An 18,890-nucleotide genomic window follows, 5' to 3' on the forward strand; every position below is an offset into this window, starting at 1 on the left:
CGGACTATAAAAAAAACTATGAACAAATCCCTATGCACACTGCACATATCTTATTTTTAAGTAAAAAAACAAAACGGGAACAAATACAATATTTAAAATAAAGAACAAGTAAATTTAAATCAACAAACTAACCAGTATTTCAATGGGAACTATGCTCCTCTCACTGACCACCAATGAAACAGGTGGCCCTTCCAGAAGTGCGGTGGGGGCCGGATAAATGGCCTCAGGGGGCCGCATGTGGCCCGCGGGCCGTAGTTTGGGGACCCCTGCCCTATAGGGATATCAGCAATAAAGAGCATATTAGGCACTAGTGACAGAAAATGTTTGCCATAAAATAAAAAGTAAACCTGAAAGGTTTTTAATTATGCTCCTCATGTAATGTCACAAAAATACTCCAAGGATGCATGTTAACTTTGCCTGCCTTTGGAGTAACTTGGTGGAAAAAATAGTTTAAGACAAAAGGGGATCCTAAGAAGATTTTCTGTCTTTGCCAACTTTTGCCAAACTCTTAAGGGAGCCACACATTGTGTTTAAGGCAGTTTTCTAGGATGGGAAAACTTACCTAAAAGTTCTGAGGAGCTCTTCTGCTCTGCTTTCGGGTGGATGGGATTTCTTATTAAATTACAATATTTTCTTTTTAAAACAGAACTTTAAGTTTTAATTTTCAATTACAGTTTATATTCAGTATTATTTTGTGTTGGTTTCAGGTGTACAGCATAGTGGTTAGACAATCACATACTTTACAAAGTGTCCCCCTGATATTTCCAGTACCCACCAAAGAATTTTCTCTCAGATACAATTGGTCACTGAGGGGGTTCAGTAGAGAGCCATAGACATATTTAAAGGCTATAGCATAATGACTATAATGAAAGTTCTCAGAGGTGGAATTGGACTGAAGAAACATAAGACTCAGAGTGTTGTCACAGAAGATATCTTTTAAAATGTGTGTTTTCTAGTTCCTATTATAACAGAAAAGAGATGATAGAGCCAATTACAGCCAATAGTATATACAAAATTCCTTTGGATGTACGTACATTTATCTCATGACTTTCTCCACATGCTCTCTGCTCTGGTTCTACGGATTTTACACCTATCAAGTTATTAAACACAGTGCCACCTGTGCACAGTTTTGTTTGGCCAGTATGGCCAACCAAAAAAAATTTGATTTTTGCCTGACCAGGTGGTGGTGCAGTGGATAGAGTGTTGACCTGGGACACTAAGGACCCAGATTCAAAGCCGTGAGGTCGCTGGCCTGAGCACAGACTCACCATCTTAAGCGCGGGGTCACTGGCTTAAGTGTGGGATTATAGACACGATCGCATGATCACTGGCTTGAGGCCAAAGGTTGCTCACTTGAGCTCAAGGTCACTGACTTAGCTGAAGAGCCCTGGTAAAGTCACATACAGGAAAGCAACCAATGAACAACTAAAGTGCTACAACCACAAGTTGATGCTTTTCATCTCTCTCCCATCCTGTCTGTCTGTCTGTCTGTCTCTCTCTCTCTCTAGAAAACAAATAAAAAACAAAACAAAAATTAGATTCTGAGTGTCTTTAAATCCCTATTTCCCTGCTTTATCTGACAGGTGAGCTGGTCATTCTTTTCCTGGACTATATTGATCTCTTGTTCTCTTTGAGGGCCTACCAATTGCAGATTCAGACTATACTGTTCTATACTTAATGTAAGAAAATTTTTCATTAAATATAGAGATATTATTAAACTCTTACAAGGAGAGAAAGACAAAAATGTGACAGAAAAAAACCTTATGAAAACCACAGATTTGGAACAGACCAAGAGGTTGTTGAGTGCTCTGCAAACTCAGACCTTCCTTCCCAGAAACAAGGCATTGTCTTGTGTCATGATCCCCACATACCTAACGCAAGGCTCGGGCAGATGAACTTGATTTACTCTTTGCGATGTATCTGCTAGGGTGGTGGTTAATAGGCAGTATGACTCAATGCACAGAATCCTTTCATCTCTGCAAACCATCCTATAATGTAAACCAGAGTGGTTATTCCACTTCCCTTAGTCCACAGGAGAGCATAACATGCTAGGTCAACAAGGGAAAGGCCCCCTCAGTGCACAACTCTCAACAGTAATGAACTTCAAAGACATTTGTGGTATTCCATTCACAACTATTTCTGATCTGCGGCAGATGCACATATGCAAAACAACTTAGTCAGCTGTTAGTGGTATTTATTTTGTGAAGTTTTGGTGCCGGAGTACTGCTCTTTCTTCCCCTAGTTGTAATTTGTTTAGAGAAAGAATCTCGGAGGTAGGCAGAGCCTGAAAGCTGCAGGCTGGATGTGTGTGGCCTTGGGGAAAGTCTGCTTTGAATGAGAACACTGACTGGATTTTCATCACCAGAAAGAATGCTCAAGGGAAATGCTCCACATGTAATTTCCTTTGCCTAGAAATCAGGAGGGGGAAAAATTTTCAGAGATGCCCTGTAGGATGCCTTTTGTCTCTTAAAATGCATTAATAGTAACTGCTCTGTGCAGACAGAGCTCAATGCTTTCCTTCCACACCCCCAAGTTACAAAGTGCAGTATTTTCTTTATTCATCTAAATCCAGCCCTTCTTTATCAACAGTCTGGGAGATGGGAGAAGCAGAACATCCTGGATTAAGAACCTCATTTCTTATCATTAACATTTGATTTTTTTTTTGTATTTTTCTGAAGCTGGAAACGGGGAGAGACAGTCAGACAGACTCTTGCATATGCCCGACTGGGATCCACCCGGCACGCCCACCAGGGGCGACGCTCTGCCCACCAGGGGGCGATGCTCTGCCCCTCCAGGGCGTCACTCCGCAGCGACCAGAGCCACTCTAGCGCCTGGGGCAGAGGCCAAGGAGCCATCCCCAGCGCCCGGGCCATCTTTGCTCCAATGGAGCCTCGGCTGTGGAAGGGGAAGAGAGAGACAGAGAGGAAGGGGGGGGTGGAGAAGCAAATGGGCGCTTCTCCTATGTGCCCTGGCCGGGAATCGAACCCGGGTCCCCCGCACGCCAGGCCGACGCTCTACCGCTGAGCCAACCGGCCAGGAACATTTGATTTTAATGAACATTTTTCTTAGTCTTGTTTTATTTAATCAATTTTTTTATCAATTCCTTTATTAAAATTAACTGTCTTATTTGATTTTTCTGTTCACATCACTCACATTGCTGCCTTCAGATTTCAGGTCCTATCTTATTATGCCTAGAAAAGTAGGGAATTGCTTTCTTCACTTCAAGGCTTGTTTAAGTCTTCCTAAAACCCCAAATGATCAAATCACGTTCCTGGTTAAGCCTGGCACTCCTGCACTTCAATGAACAAATACTGGAGTGTCTACAGCATGCAAATACTTCTGGAAGAGCTAATGATCTGGGTTAAGGTCAATGGCTTCTTGTGAAATGATGCCAGTAGTTAATTTTTTGGGTTGTTTTCACTGAGAGATGAAACACAAAATGGTCCAATCTCAGTTGAGTATACAAAACTCATGCAAATGTAGTTCCAGAACTTAAGCATTGCTCCTATTTTTTTCTTTCAGTTCTTTCTACTATATTTTCTAAGCAATTTATCTGCTCACTCTTTCTGAACATGTTTTTTTTTTCTCTTTGTTTTTTTTTCTTACTCTTTTATCCCACCTGGAATGCCAGCTTTCTTTGTTACTTAGAAAATTCCTACTTCTCTTGGAAGGTCTGACCCAATTTCAGCTCCAATGTAAAGCCTTCTATGAGCCTGCTCTGGTCTACTAATCTCTCCCTTCTTTAAACTTATGTATTATCAATAGTCAAATTCACTCAGTCAATGCGTTGCAGGAAAGTGAACCAACGGAGGATAGACACTCAGATAACTTTATAAGAGGAAAAAAGAATTTATTAAAAGCCAGCAGAGCACGTGAAGTTAGTAGCTCCAAAGACATGTGCTCCCTGAAATTAGATTTCTTACATCTTATATACTCTTTACAGAACACAGGTTCACATACGTGGGTCTCCTGATTCTTTTGTCTGGAGGCACACACGTCAATCACACGATTTTAGGATGGGAAGGGGTTTAGGTGATGTTAGAGGATAAGTATTTGTAAATTGCCCATTAAGGTCTCAGAAACTGAAGGAAAGGGGAGAGGAAGGGGCTACTCAGATCTCCCTTCTCCCCTTCATTTTTTACTGTTTATCTTCCTCCTCACAGGTGTGAAGAAGAGGGGATCCAATGTCTCCTTTCTCCTTCCTTTCAACCCTTCTAGTAGGGAAACCTCTCCCTTTGCAATACAATAGCCCTTCCTAAGCAGGAATGAGATCTGTAACTTCAACACAGAGAGTGAAGTACATTATAGTAACAGTACAAGTTATATAATTACAAAGATGTTCTTTACAAAATCTCTCTGAATGCCTGGCCTAAAACATAAAATGTCCTTGAAGCCTCTTAGTTCAAGGAGGAGGGGGTGGGTCCTATCTCAAATGGTTTAAGTTATTGCTAAACGTTGCCTTTTATTTCTTCATGTTCCACTCTGTGTCTCTATTGTGATTATAAGTTCTGGAGAAGATGAACATATATATATATATATATATATATATATATATATATATATATATTCCTTTTGATACTGTAGTGATCAGAACATAATTGATAGTTAAAAATACATGATGATTAGTTGGAACAGCATGTGATTACCATCAAAAGGCTACTCTGGTATGTGAGTGAAGAAATCTATTACTAATTACATCAGTCACAAAACAAAGATGGAACAAAAGGACTGTGTTTTCAGGGTTAGGGATAATTCCGGAAGAGCTAGTGATCTGGGTTAAGGTCAATGGCATCTTGTGAAATGATGCTAGTAGTTAATTTTGTTGGTTGTTTTCACTGAGAGATAAAACACAAAATGGTCTCTCAGTTGACTATATAAAACTCATTCAGGTTATTGGAAGAATTCATTCCCTTGGAGCTGTATGACTGAGGACCCCAGCTTTTGTGGTTCTTGGATGGAGGCTGCCTTCAGGTTCAAAAAGTGGCCCATGGGTCCTTGTCACAGGAGCTTCTTCAACATGCTCACTTCTTCCTGACCAACAGCAGAGTCTTTCTCCACTCTTAAGACTGAGTCTTTCATAATGTAATGTGGGGGCTAAATGTAATTAATACTTTTCCTCCTACTTTCTAAGTTCTTTTGGCTGAGCCAATTACTAAATTAACAGACAGATTAATAGGAGAAAATGAAAAAAAAAACTTGTAATACAAGTGCAACCCTGTCTGGTTAGCTCAATCTTTTAGAGTATTGTCCTGAAACAACAGGGTTGCAGGTTTGATACCTGGTCAGGGCACACATGGGAAGCAACCAATGAATGCAAGACTGAATAGAATAACAAATTAATGCTTTCTTTTCCTGTCTTTATAAAAAAATTTATCAGCCTGACCAGGTGGTGGTGCAGTGGTTAGAGCATCGGCCTGGGACGCTAAGGATTCATATTCAAAACTCCAAGGCCACTCACTGGCTTGAGCATAGGCTCACGAACCTGAGTGTGGGCTCACCAGCTTGAGCACAGGGTGGCTGGCTTGAGCCCAAAGGTCACTGGTTTAAGGCCAAGGTCACTGGCTTGAGCAAGGGGTCACTTGCTCTGCTGGAGCCCCCCAGTCAAGGCACAAATGACAAAGCAATCAATAAAAAACTGAGGTGCTGCAATGAAAAATTGATGCTTCTCATCTCTCTCTCTCTTTCTGTCTGTCCCTCTCTCTGTCTGTCTCTATCTCTCTCACTAATCAATAAATAAATAAAAAAATAAGCCCTGCCAGATAGCTCAGTTGTTTGGAGTGTCTTTTGGAAGCACAGATGTTGCTGATTCGATACCTGGTCAGAGCTCAATGTTCCTCAATGTTCCTGTCTCTCTGTTTCTCTTTCACTGCCTCTCTCTCTCAAAACAAAACAACAATTAAACAAAAAGAAAAAAACAAAAAACCACATGTGCATGGGGAATTCACATCTATGAAAATTCCAAAGATAGTGAGGCAATATATTGAATAGAGAAAGGGGGAAATGAATTATTACATTTCAGAAGTGAGAATGGGTGATTTACAGGTAGTTGAGGAAGAGCAGAATATACATGGCAGGAAAATCCTTGCTAGCTTACCTTAAGTGACTGATCAACCAACAGAAAACAGCAATTAGTGCTATATGACTTCTAAGTCTAAATTAGAAATGGCCATGCAGCTTTCCCTGGTTCTCTCAAGACATTTGCCTTTGGGGCCATAAGCTATCATGTGAGAAGTAGAGGCCTCCATACTGTAAGGCAGGGGTCCCCAAACTTTTTACACAGGGGGCCAGTTCACTGTCCCTCAGACTGTTGGAGGGCCGGACTATAAAAAATACTATGAACAAATCCCTATGCACACTGCACATATCTTATTTTAAAGTAAAAAAACAAAACGGGAACAAATACAATATTTAAAATGAAGAACAAGTAAATTTAAATCAACAAACTGACCAGTATTTCAATGGGAACTATGCTCCTCTCACTGACCACCAATGAAAGAGGTGCCCCTTCCGGAAGTGCGGTGGGGGCCGGATAAATGGCCTCAGAGGGCCGCATGTGGCCCGCGGGCCGTAGTTTGGGGACCCCTGCTGTAAGGAAACCCAGACCACCATAGAGGCCCACCATAGGTGTTCATGACTATAAAACCTTGTTTGCATAGTCAGATATGTGAATTAAGATGTCTTCAGATGATTTCTTCTGCCAGTGCATGAGTCAGCTAAGATGCCCCAGATGTTGTAGAACAAAGCAAAGTCATCCCCACTGTACATTTCCAAATTCTTGCCCCACAGAATCCATGAACATAGTAATTACTTTAAACTATTAAACTTAAAAATAATTTGTAATATAACAATAGATACCTAAAGCAGATATATTATCTTTATCAATATTAATTAGATTCATGGAAGAGTTTTGTCTGTTAGATCAAGTAATTAAAAAAATTAAGATGTAATTCAATATACTTTGAAAAGTTCAAAGTGTTTTAATTAATTACTGGGTTTGTAAATAGGAATAAACATTATTTAAAATTCCTTAAACCTAAATGTTATAATTTGCTAGATAAAGAATTGAATAACAAAATTGGTAAACTGACTTTAAGAGATTAAGATGAAATTAGAGTTTTAAAAATATAATTAATCAGTTGAAGCTAAATATTAAAACAAAAGTAATTAAAATTCAATAGTGATTTTTCTATGGCTGGGAAAAACTGCTACTAACGACATAAGAAAACATTAACTAGAATGATCCCTTTATATAGCCTCAAGTTTGTATTTCCTTTTAACCTCTTTAAGAATGTTAATGTTAGCTAGCTTTCCCATCCAGACTTCCATGTTATTCTCCTGTCATGATCTTTGTTTCTTTCAATTTAATGTGTTTGTTTATCTGGCTTCTAATTTTCAATATTTAAAACACTTTTCATTTGTCTGGTGACTTAAATTTACTGCTCACATTCAAGAATTGAGCATCAACAAGTTAAGTAGGAATTATATGGTACTTGTCTTTCTCTGACTGGCTTATTTCACTTAGCATACTAGTCTCTAGGCCCATTCATGCTGTTGAAAAAGGCAAGATTTTCTCCTTTTTGATATCTGAGTACTATATTACTGTGTAAATGTACCACAACATTTTTATCCACTCATCTACTTATGAGCACTTGGTAGTACTTCCAAATCTTGGCTATTGTAAATAGCACTGCAGTGAACATAGTGGTTCATATATTCTTTTGAATTAGTGTTTCAGGTTACTTTGGATATATTCCCAAAAGTGCAATTGCTGGGTCATAATGCAGCTCTATTTTTAGTTTTTAAAGAAATTCCATATTGCTTTCCACAGTGGCTGCACCAGTCTGCCTTCCCACCAACAATGCATAAAAGTTCTCTTTCTTCCACATCCTCACCAACACTTGTTGTTTGTTGATTTATTGATGATAGTCATACTGACAGGAATGAGATGATATCTAATTGTGGTTTTAATTTATATTTATTTGATGATTAGTAACATTGAACATTCTTTCATATCTCTGTTGGCCATCTGTATGTCCCCTTTGGAGAAGTCTATTTAGGTTCTTTATCAATTTTTTAATTGAACTTTTTTGATGTTGAGTTTCATAAGTTCTTTATGAATTTTGGATATTAAGCCCTTATCAGATGTACCATTGAGTGCCATATAATTTCACTTATATGTAGAATCTAACAAAACAAACTAACAAAGTGGGGACAGACTTATGGATACAGAGAACAGACTGACAGCTGTTAGAAGGACATGGGTGGAGGTTGGGTGAGAAGGATGAAAGGATTAAGCAAAGGAAAAAAAGACTCATGGCCACAGACAAAGGTATGGTGATTGCCAGAGGAAGGGAGGGCAGGGAGAGGAAGAAGGGGGCAAAGAGGGGTAAATGTTGATGGAAGGAGACTTGATTTGGGGTAGTAAACACACAATACAATGTACAGATGATGTATTATAGAATTGTATAACAGAAACCTATATAATTTTATTGACCAATGTCATTCTAATAAATTCAATTAAAATATTAAAATAGACAAAACAATAAAAAAAATAAGTAACTTAGAAAAAAAGGTAATTAGAAGTTGTGTGTCAAGACTGGACTTGTTGCCCATGAATTTTAGTGAGGTTATCAGATTGGGTCTGTCTTTTTCTTCTTGAATCTTCATTCATAGTATCTTTAAATTCCTTCTCTTGGGCAGGTAAGATTCCTCAAAAAATAAAAATTTAATCTCCTACTTGAAGACTATTATTAGCCTGAATGCCACATTTTGGGAACCAAGCAAGGGAAAATGGCTGGAAGTCTCAATATTCAATTGGTAAACCGCCAATCCCCTTATTTTTAGTAAAGTAAAATGAGCACGGATATTCCTTGTCCTGAGATATTCTGTTTGACGCTTTCTATTGTTATCAATTAAGACCAAGTCTAAGGTGTTCATGTGTCTCAGATGACTCCTACAAATATTGGCCTTTCAATAGAGTCTTTGGCCACAAAAGCATTTCTTCCGATGGTGATTTCTTTATACATACTTAAATACAAATGAAAAAAATGTCTCTTGTATACCATAAACAAAAAATGTAAACATATTTACATTGTATTCTCTGATGTTAAGCAAAGAAATAAATTTAGACACAGGTAAATAACTAAAACTGGCAAATAATTTACATATCTTAAAAAACATGTTTCTAACTAAAGCATTTATTTATAAGAAACTAATATATCTCTTGTTTCTGGGATTTGATGCATATATTCAATTTGTACCATTAAAGAAAAAGGGAGAGTTTTATCATTTTCTGAATTTAATACCTGCTAATATGCTGTTTTGTGTCAGTGACATATGATTGGTATCAAATACTTGAACACGACCACTGCAAGCACATTTTTTTTTTCATTTCTTGTACTAAGCTCTTGATGTGATATAAAAAAAATCTTCCTGGGGAGTACATTATTGGTGCTTTTATCATAATTATGAGTGTTATTACTGACTATCATCATTTGGGACCTTCCATTTTATGCCATATTAAAGAAATAATGTTAAATGACATGGCCTTTTAAAAGAGAAGATATTGAAAAATAAGTTGAAACTCCATCTGAACTGACCTTCAACTTAAATATAGCTACAGACTTGATTTCTCAGACATTGTCAATCTTAGTGTGATACAATACATTTTTTTCCTTAATTTTATTTTCTTACCCATTTTACAGTAAACTGAAATCCAATTAATGGGTTTTATGAAAAGATAAAGGGCCCCATTCGAATCACAGCTATGAATTCATTGTGTTTTTCAAAGTTGGGAGAGTGCATTTGTAAAACTATAACACTCACAAAAAGTGATTGCAAATGTGGTCTATTAGTCAGCCAATGTTTCCAGTTCTCTCTATCCCAGGGATAAGAATGGACTTCCTCACCAATATAAGCCTTTCAAAATAATGATTCAGTATATTAACTGGTATAATTTAAATAGTTAAATACTCTCTCAACATTTGAATCTCCTAATGTCACAAAGGTCAACTAAGAGTATTTTATATTTGTACAATTTAAAGGCTCCTTTAGCAGATTTAGCATCTAATCTATGAGTGAATCTTGCAGAACTTGTATTACTGACTGATGAACTAGAGTGACTTGAGACAAATGTTTAGCTCTCATTTACAGATGAGTGTTGAAGGGAATTCAAAAACTGTTTTTCAAGTCTATTTTTAGACTTGAAAACAAATTACTTTTCAGAAAGTACAAGCTTTCTAGGTTCAGTCAGTTCCTCAGAAGGTAGCTCATGGATTGATTCTGAAATAAAATTAAAATACAATTATATTATATATTTTTATTATGAAGTACTTTATGCAGAATTATACAGAAAATAACAGATACTCATAAGCCTACTATCTATAGTTAAAACATATTGTACTTGCCATATTTTTTTCAGACTACTTTTATTATTAAATAAATAAAATTGAGAAAACTAAAGCTAAATCCCCACCATATTTTCATTCCTTGTTTCTTCAACTATCTTGAAACTTAAGAAAATTATTTCCATGCAAGATTTAAAAATTTTACTTAATTTAAAGTATTGTTAGAATATTACTTAAAATGTGTATAAATGGTACTACATGATATTATACTTATGCAATTTGTTTTTTGTATTAAACTTTATCTTTGTAAAGATTTATTCACATTTTGGATTCATAGAAAGAAAAATCTAGTTTTTTTATTTTACTTTCTGCTGCTGAATAAAATTTTGTAAAAATAAACCAAGGTTTATTGGTCCATATTCTTACTAATGGACAACTAAGTTGTTTCTAATATTTTGCTATTATAAACAATGCTGCACTGGCTATATTAGTTTATTTCTCCTTGATAATGTATGCAAAAGTTCCTTAAGAGCAGTGGTTTTCAACAGAAGATGATTTTACTCTTAGGGGACACTTGCAATGTGTGAAGACATTTTTAATAGTCAGATCTGGGCAGGGGATGTTACTGTTATCAAATGAATAGAGGCCAGGCATATTGCTAAACATACTACAATGCACTGGGCAACAAAGAATTATCTGGTCCCAATGTCAATAGTGCTGAGTTTGAGAAACTCTAGGATATGTAACTAAATGGAATAAATAGAGAGACATATCATGATCATGGATGTTGGATTCAATAATCTAAAGATAATGGTTTCTCCTAAATTAATCTATAAGTTCAGTCTAGTTCTAGTCAATATTCCTAGAGGGTTTTGCATAAAATTTGACAAGCATTTTCTGTAACTATATTTTTAAGGCCTCCTAAGACTATAGATGGATCTAAAGCATACTGCTAATGGCTAAAATTCATAAATATGGAAGACATAAGGGGAGTCCAATGACTATCTTCCAATAGCCTGTTTTTCAATAAGAAATTTTTCTTAAGTTAGATTAGATCTAGTTAATGCCATGATTTCTTTTCTTAAAGTACTTATCTGGAGTTGAATATCACACTTGCAACCTTTCCAACTCCTACAAGTGATGGTGCCTCTACTTAACTTTCTAAAACTTCAGCATAGCTTGGTGATAAGATGTATATTATATATGCTGGGTAACTTCAACTGTAGCAGCAATCAGTGACCCTAAATGAGAATCCAGACTCTAGATAGCATTAGTTCAGAAATAAGCATACCTCAGAAGTTATTTTTCAATTCTCCTTGTTATCGATATCTTTGCTAATTTTTGAATTTTACTGACTATTATATTTAATGTCAAAAGTGGGTTTTATTGTCAAATTATCATAATGAACACTAAAATTGGCTCTCCTTGGTGAAATAAAAATCATTCAAGTTTAAAGAACCTAAGTTTCATTATGATTTTAAAGAACCATCTGTCTTTTTTTTTTTTTTGCATTTTTCCAAAGTGGGGGCAGAGGCAGACAGACTCCCGCATGTGCCCAACTGGGATCCATCCACCCGGCATGCCCATCAGGGGTCAATGCTGGGCACCTCTGGGGCATTGCTCTGCTGCAATCAGAGCCATTCTAGAGCCTGAAGCGGAGGCCATGGAGGGATCCTCAGCGCCAGGGCCAACTTTGCTCCAATGGAGCCTTGGCTGTGGGAAGGGAAGAGAGAGACAGAGAGAAATGAAAGGGGGAAGGGTGGAGATGCAGATGGGTGCTTCTCCTGTGTGCCCTGCCCAGGAATCGAACCCAGGACTTCCACACACCCTGCCAATGATCTACCACTAAGCCAGCCGGTCAGGGCCCCATCTGTCTTTCATTATGCATGCAGTTCAATATTCCTGCTATTGTTCTGTTGCGAATTATAAAATACTAGGGCTTTCATTGCCTTCACTAGAGAATAATAAACTTCCTCACAGAATCTTCAAGGTCTAATACACACTGTAAGTTTTCTACTAGATTTACCATTTCCCCAAGGCCTTAATGAAATTAGAGCTAGATCTTCATCATTGAGACCTTGTTGACCAACACTGGTAGCAAAATATATTTGGTGTAGTCAATTCTGACAGCTTTATTTATAGGTTTGGGAGCTGTGGCTGGTTGTTATGGTAATCAAATCTTCCTTCTGTTTAAATTTAATGGTGAGTCCTGAGTAATACTGTTGTCTTCCATGATAATGTGCTCTGATTTTTCTAGGTTTATTTAATATACTAATTGTCCATTTAGTTACTCATTTGGCTAATTGCTGAGCACCAACTTGGTTTAGGATTTTACTTTGCTTGTACATGTGAAGTTGTCTTAGTCTGGGACTCTTACTCATTACATTTTTTAAAACTAGTTGTCTCCTTTTATAACTCCTGAGTAAGTGATCTTCCTGAGACCTCTAATATACTCTGTGCGCCTTATAACTAATGTTTGTCTTATTGAAATATTATTGCTTATCAGTAATCTAGATTCAGATTACTTGAGTTCAAATTTAGCTCCATTCCTTTTTTTTTATGGCAGAGACAGAGAGAGTCAGAGAGAGAAACAGATAGGGACAGACAGATAGGAAGGGAAGAGATGTGAAACATCAATTCTTCGTTGCGGTTCCTTAGTTGTCCATTGATTGATTTCTTATATGTGCCTTAACCGGGGGGCTACAGCAAACCGAGTGACTCCTTGCTCGAGCCAGTGACCTTGGGCTCAAGCTGGTGAGCCTTGCTCAAACCCGATGAGCCTGCGCTCAAGCTAGCAACCTTACGGTTTCAAACCCGGGTCCTCCACATCCCACTCCAACGCTCTATCCACTGCATCACCACCTGGTCAGGCAGCTCCATTTCTTACCAGCTGTATGACCTAAAGCAAGTTACATATTTTCCTTGAGCTTAAATTTCCTCTCTTTTAAATAGATAAAGTAATGTACCTATCCAATAAAATTGTTGTGATAATTCAGCAACTAGTTTTTGAGTAACCATTATACGATATATCAGACAACTATTCCTGGGGATAAGGCAGAGAAAGAATACCATTGCTGCCCTGCTCACATTTTAGTAAGATATAGATACTAAAAATCTAAAGATATAAGGTGATGTGTAGTTAGAAAGAAATTGAGAATAGTATATTAGATAGGAGAATACATTGACTAGAGACCAAATGATGATGGAGAACACTGAAAGAAAAGCAAGGTTTTGATTTGTTTTGTTTTGTTTTGGAGGGTGAGCAGGGTGGAGATGGAGTAGGATATAAAGATTAGTTTTGGTCATGTTAAATTTCAAATTTTCATTATTTATTTGAGTGGAAAAATTGAGGAATTAGCTCTATTATGGGCTGAATTGCATGCATTCTCCTAAATTCATATGGTGAAGTCTTAATCTCAGAATGTGACTGTATTTGGAAATACTATCTTTAAAGAAGTATAGTTAAAGTAAGATGAGTGAGTCCTATTACAATTTGACCGATTTTTTTTTATAAAAAGAGGAGATTAGAACACAGATAGGCACAAAGAGAATACCATGTAAAGACAGAGGAAGCCAAGAAGAGAGGCTTTAAAAGAAACCAAACCTGCTAACAATTTGATCTCACACACCTACTTCCAGAACTGTGAGAAAGTAAATTTCTGATGTTTAAATCCATCCAGTCTGTGCTATTTTTTATGGCTGCTCTAGTAAACTTAATTCAAGTTGACTAGCTGAGTAGGCTGGTTTAGGGGACACAAGTGAAGTTGGAGAGATTGGCATGTAGAAGGTGTTTAAAATTACCAAGGGCAAAGAGATCACCTAGGAAAGTATGCGGCCAGAGGAGAGGAGAGACCTGAGAGCAGAAGCCTGGAGCATCCCAATGTTAAGATGTCAGGGCAGTAAAGAGGAGCTAGTGAAGAGGATGGAAGCAGAGCAACCTATAAGGTAAGAGAGAAGAAGAAGAATATTAAGGAAGACAAGTGAAGTAAGTATTTTAAGAAAGAGGGAGAGTCAATTTTGTCAAATCGACCTGAAAGTTGAGCAAGATGAAGACTGAGAAGGGTTTAATTGTGTTTGGCAACTTGAGGATAGTCGTTGACCTTGGACAATTTCAATGGATTGTGAAGGCAAAAGCCTAAATGGTATCATATTAAGAGAGAAGAAGAGGTAAAGGTGCAAAGTAAGGACAACACCTTTAAAGATTAAATGAGATAATACATGTAAAGTGTCTAGAACAGTCCCTGGCACACAGTATGCTTTTTTTTAAAAAAAGATTTTATTAATTGATTTTAGAAGAAGATAAAAAGCAAAAGGCAAGGGGAGGAGCAGGAAATATCAATTCATAGTACTTGCTTCTTGTGTGTGCATTGATTGGGCAAACCCAGGGTTTTGAACTGGAGACCTCAGCATTCCAGGTCAAAGTTTTATCCACCATGCCACCACAGGTCAGACCACAGTATACTTTTAATCAATGTTATTTGGTAGTTTTAATATTCTGATTGCTATTAGTATGTACTATGTGGCTGCAAGTCCCACAAGGACAGGCACTGTGACTATTTTGCTGAGTTTCTTTGCAGCACCTAATTATATAGCACGTTGACTATTCTTTCACTTATATAGAAAAGGAGAATAAAAAGACATTTTTGGTAGGCTTATAAAGATATTTTCTGCTAAATAGGAGTTCCTTGATTAAAAATAACTACAGTATTAAACTTGTTTTAAAAAGGTCAATTAACTTCTTTGGAAGGTTGGCCAAAGTTCCAGAGGAGTACAAGTCACTGATGGTTAGGTACACAAGCAAAGGAGGCCTCACTCAGAAGTAGTCAAAAGTGATTATTACCAAGCAAAAGATAATGTCAGTAGCAGGACTATGAGAAAAATATCGTTGAGTAGCAGGGCAACATGCACACACATGCAAGGTCAGTATAGAGGGAGACAAGAAACTGAAGACAGAAGAGAAAAGTATGGTTTTCTCTAAGCAGTTTCCAAGGCAAGACAGAAACAGCATTCCATTATGTTTTGTCCTGAGAGTGTGGTATTCCTGTCAAAGAGACCTGTTCTGTTTGGGCAGCAAATTATATTCAGAAACTAAGATTGTCTTTGCCAGTAATTTATTTCACACAGGTTCACTGTGGGTATTATAATTTATAATAGTAATATTTCACAAGGCAATAACACACAGGATAATGTCTTTTAATAAGCCAATAAAGAAATAACATACTCCAGCCAATGACAGATTAATCACACGATTGTTCCAGGCTAAAGGAAAATGAAAGAAATAAAATCCAAATTAATTTGAAGTTTACCTTTCTACAAGTTGCTACTCAGAGGAGCCAGCTTTGCCAACCAAGAGCTGATGTCCAACCGGGTTCAAAATGGAAGTTCCTTTTTGCCAGAGCACATTGCTAGGGAATAAAGGAGCTGGTGTTGGTGGGCAACTTGATCTCCTTCACAGAGTAGCTGCAGGGTTTTGACAGTACTGGTAAAAAGTGGCTTTACCACCTGACCAGGTGGTGGAGCAGTGGATAGAGCATTGGACTGGGATTCAGAGGACCTAGGTTCGAGACCCCAAGGTTGCCAGATTGAGTGCGGGCTCATCTGGTTTGAGCAAAAAGCCCACAAGCTTGAACCCAAGGTTGCTGGCTCCAGCAAGGGGTTACTCAGTCTGCTGAAGGCCCGCAGTTAAGGCACATATGAGAAAGCAATCAATGAACAACTAAGGTGTTGCAATGCGCAATGAAAAACTAATGATTGATGCTTCTCATCTCTCTCTGTTCCTGTCTGTCCCTGTCTATCCCTCTCTCTCTCTGAAACAAAACAAAACAAAAACAAACAAACAAACAAAAAAAAGTGGCTTTACCGCTGCTGCAGCTAAAGCCCCAAGGTCTTTGAAGAGTGATTTAGATCAGCAAAGGGTAGCTTGACCCCTGCCAAACACTCTAGGACAGTGTTTCCCAACCTTTTTTGTGCCATGCCCCACCTTAACCTTTCTAAAATTTTTATGTCCCCCCCTATGTAACATACATAATTTTTAACATTAAAAAATTGATTTGTTCACTTAATAAACATAAATGATAGGTTCTAGGAAGAAATCACTATGAAATTGTTAATAAAACACAGTAAGTAAAATTTCAAAACATATAATGAAAAACAGAAATTTAAATTCCAAATAATTTTAATACAGATTTTTCTATATTAATTTATTATTTTAATTTAGTGTGATCCTTGCGCTTGATGCTTGCTGCACAGAGATTTTATATTAGGTTCCAATTTGGTTAGCTTTAGTCTCAAGTCTCCACATTGTGTTATATCCAGCCGATTTCTTTTTTTTAACCAGTAAATCATTTACAGCATTAAATCCACATTCATCTAAAAATGAAGATGGAAACAGTAGCAATAGTTTTCTTGCACATTTGGTTGAATTTGGGTATTTGATTTCTGTTTCCTCACAAAGCCATGCCATCGCTCCTTTGATATTAAATAAAGCTTTAACTGACTCATCATTTTGCAATTCTGCAAGTTCTTCTTGATACTGCATATTTGATATATCAGACAAATCCACTAACATTGGCTGCATCATCCATGTTGGGAAATCAATTTGTTTTAAATCAGAAAATCTTTCTTTTAAATCAGCCGATAGAATATTCAAATGATTGACAATAACAAGTAAAGCGGTATCAGTTACTTCACATTTTTGGAGCCAATGAAACTGTTTAAAGTTTTTGTGGTTAATATGCTTCTGACATAACTCAATATTGGTAATGAAACCAAATATCTTTGCTTTTGCATCGACAAGAGTTTTATTTGTTCCTTGAAGTTGCTTATTTAATATATTTAGTTTTTCAAAGATATCGGCTAAATAACTCACAAATGCTTTACCATCTAGTGTTAACAGATACTTCATTTCAGGTTTGTCGCTTAAAAAATCACTAAGAGTATCAAACAGTTCCATAAATCTTTTCAAACAGTTTCCTTTAGATAGCCATCTTACTTCAGTATGAAGTAAAAGTCTCACATGGTCTTCATTTTGTTCTTCACAAAATAGCTTGAAAAGACGCTCACATTTGGCACTAGCTTTAATAGCATTAACACACTTTATTACTGTATGTAATACTTCATTCAGAACAGGCAAGATATTTTTAGCTACCAAGTTTTCCCTATGAATAATACAATGCACAAGAATCATTTCTGGATTCGCATCTTTCATCAATTTTAAGCAGCCATTTTTCTTGCCCATCATATTGGGAGCACCATCTGCAGCACAAGATGTTATATTTTTCATTGGTATATCATTGACATCTAAGTAGTTTTTTATTATTATATATATCTTTGGAGGTAGTGGTGCTTTCTAATCTTTTACAGAACAACATTTCAGCAAAATGTCCTTTATCAATATATCTTACGTAAGTTATCAATACTGCCTCACTGTCTCTCAAAGTTGATTCATCCATTTGCAAGGAGAATTTTCTTGTTTTCAGCTTTTCAATAAGTTGTTTTTCAATATCCTCACTCATTTCGTCTATTCTTCTTTTAACAGAATTGTTACTGAGTGGCATAGCTTTTACATCTTTGTCATCTTTTTCAAGAACCGCTTTAAGAAATGCTGATATTGACGGTTTTATTAAATTCTCTCCTATAGTGTGATTTTCTCCAGTTTTAGTGATGAATAAAGAAATTTGATAACTAGCCTCAAGAATATGATTATTAGTTGAAGTATGAGCAGTAAATAGAGACTTTAATGTTGTTCTTTTTTTGAAATTTTTCTTTAAAGTTTTAAAGTAACTCAAACCTGAATTAATATGAGCACTATGTTTTGCCTTCAAATGTGCCTCAAGACGACCTTGTTTCATTGATTCGTTGGTCAAGCATTGCTGGCATAAAAGACAAAAAGGAATCCGCTCATCGTGAACAGCGGGTATGAACCCAAATTTTAAATATTCCTCCGAATATTGAAGAGTTTTTTTCTTGCTTGCACCACTCATTTTACTATGGGCTATAATAAAAATAAGATCAATTAAAAACTAATATTAAAATATGTGTTAAAATATATTCAATGTGACATAGAGTAAACGTATACTAAAAATTCATATTCATTTAAATGTATATAACACATTTACTACACCACCACCGCAAATCAAAAGGTATCTATATTTTCTCCACTTGACAAAATTTTCTGGAAAGTTATGCTTCTAAAATTAAAATTGTCGTGCATGCACTATTATAGCTCCAATAATATTTATAAAATATTATTGCTTTCTAGCCCCGATGCAAGAAGTACTTAATAAAGAGTTTAATATTGATAAAAATAAAATCAAATACTTACCAATTATATCTATACAATATATATATATGTATATTTATTAAATCAACGAGCTTTTACAACAGTTTTGACTGACACTTATTTCAAATTAACACCAACTGAATGATGTGAAACATTACAGAAGTTGCGATGGGCCAATTGGGTGAGAATAACTGCGTTGTTTAGCGAGATTTTAAAACGTCCAGGGTTCCCCACGGCAGACGGCACGCTCCCTGGTGAACCCA

The sequence above is a fragment of the Saccopteryx bilineata genome, chromosome 5 (assembly GCF_036850765.1).
Source record: "Saccopteryx bilineata isolate mSacBil1 chromosome 5, mSacBil1_pri_phased_curated, whole genome shotgun sequence".
Classification (NCBI taxonomy): Eukaryota; Metazoa; Chordata; class Mammalia; order Chiroptera; family Emballonuridae; genus Saccopteryx; species Saccopteryx bilineata.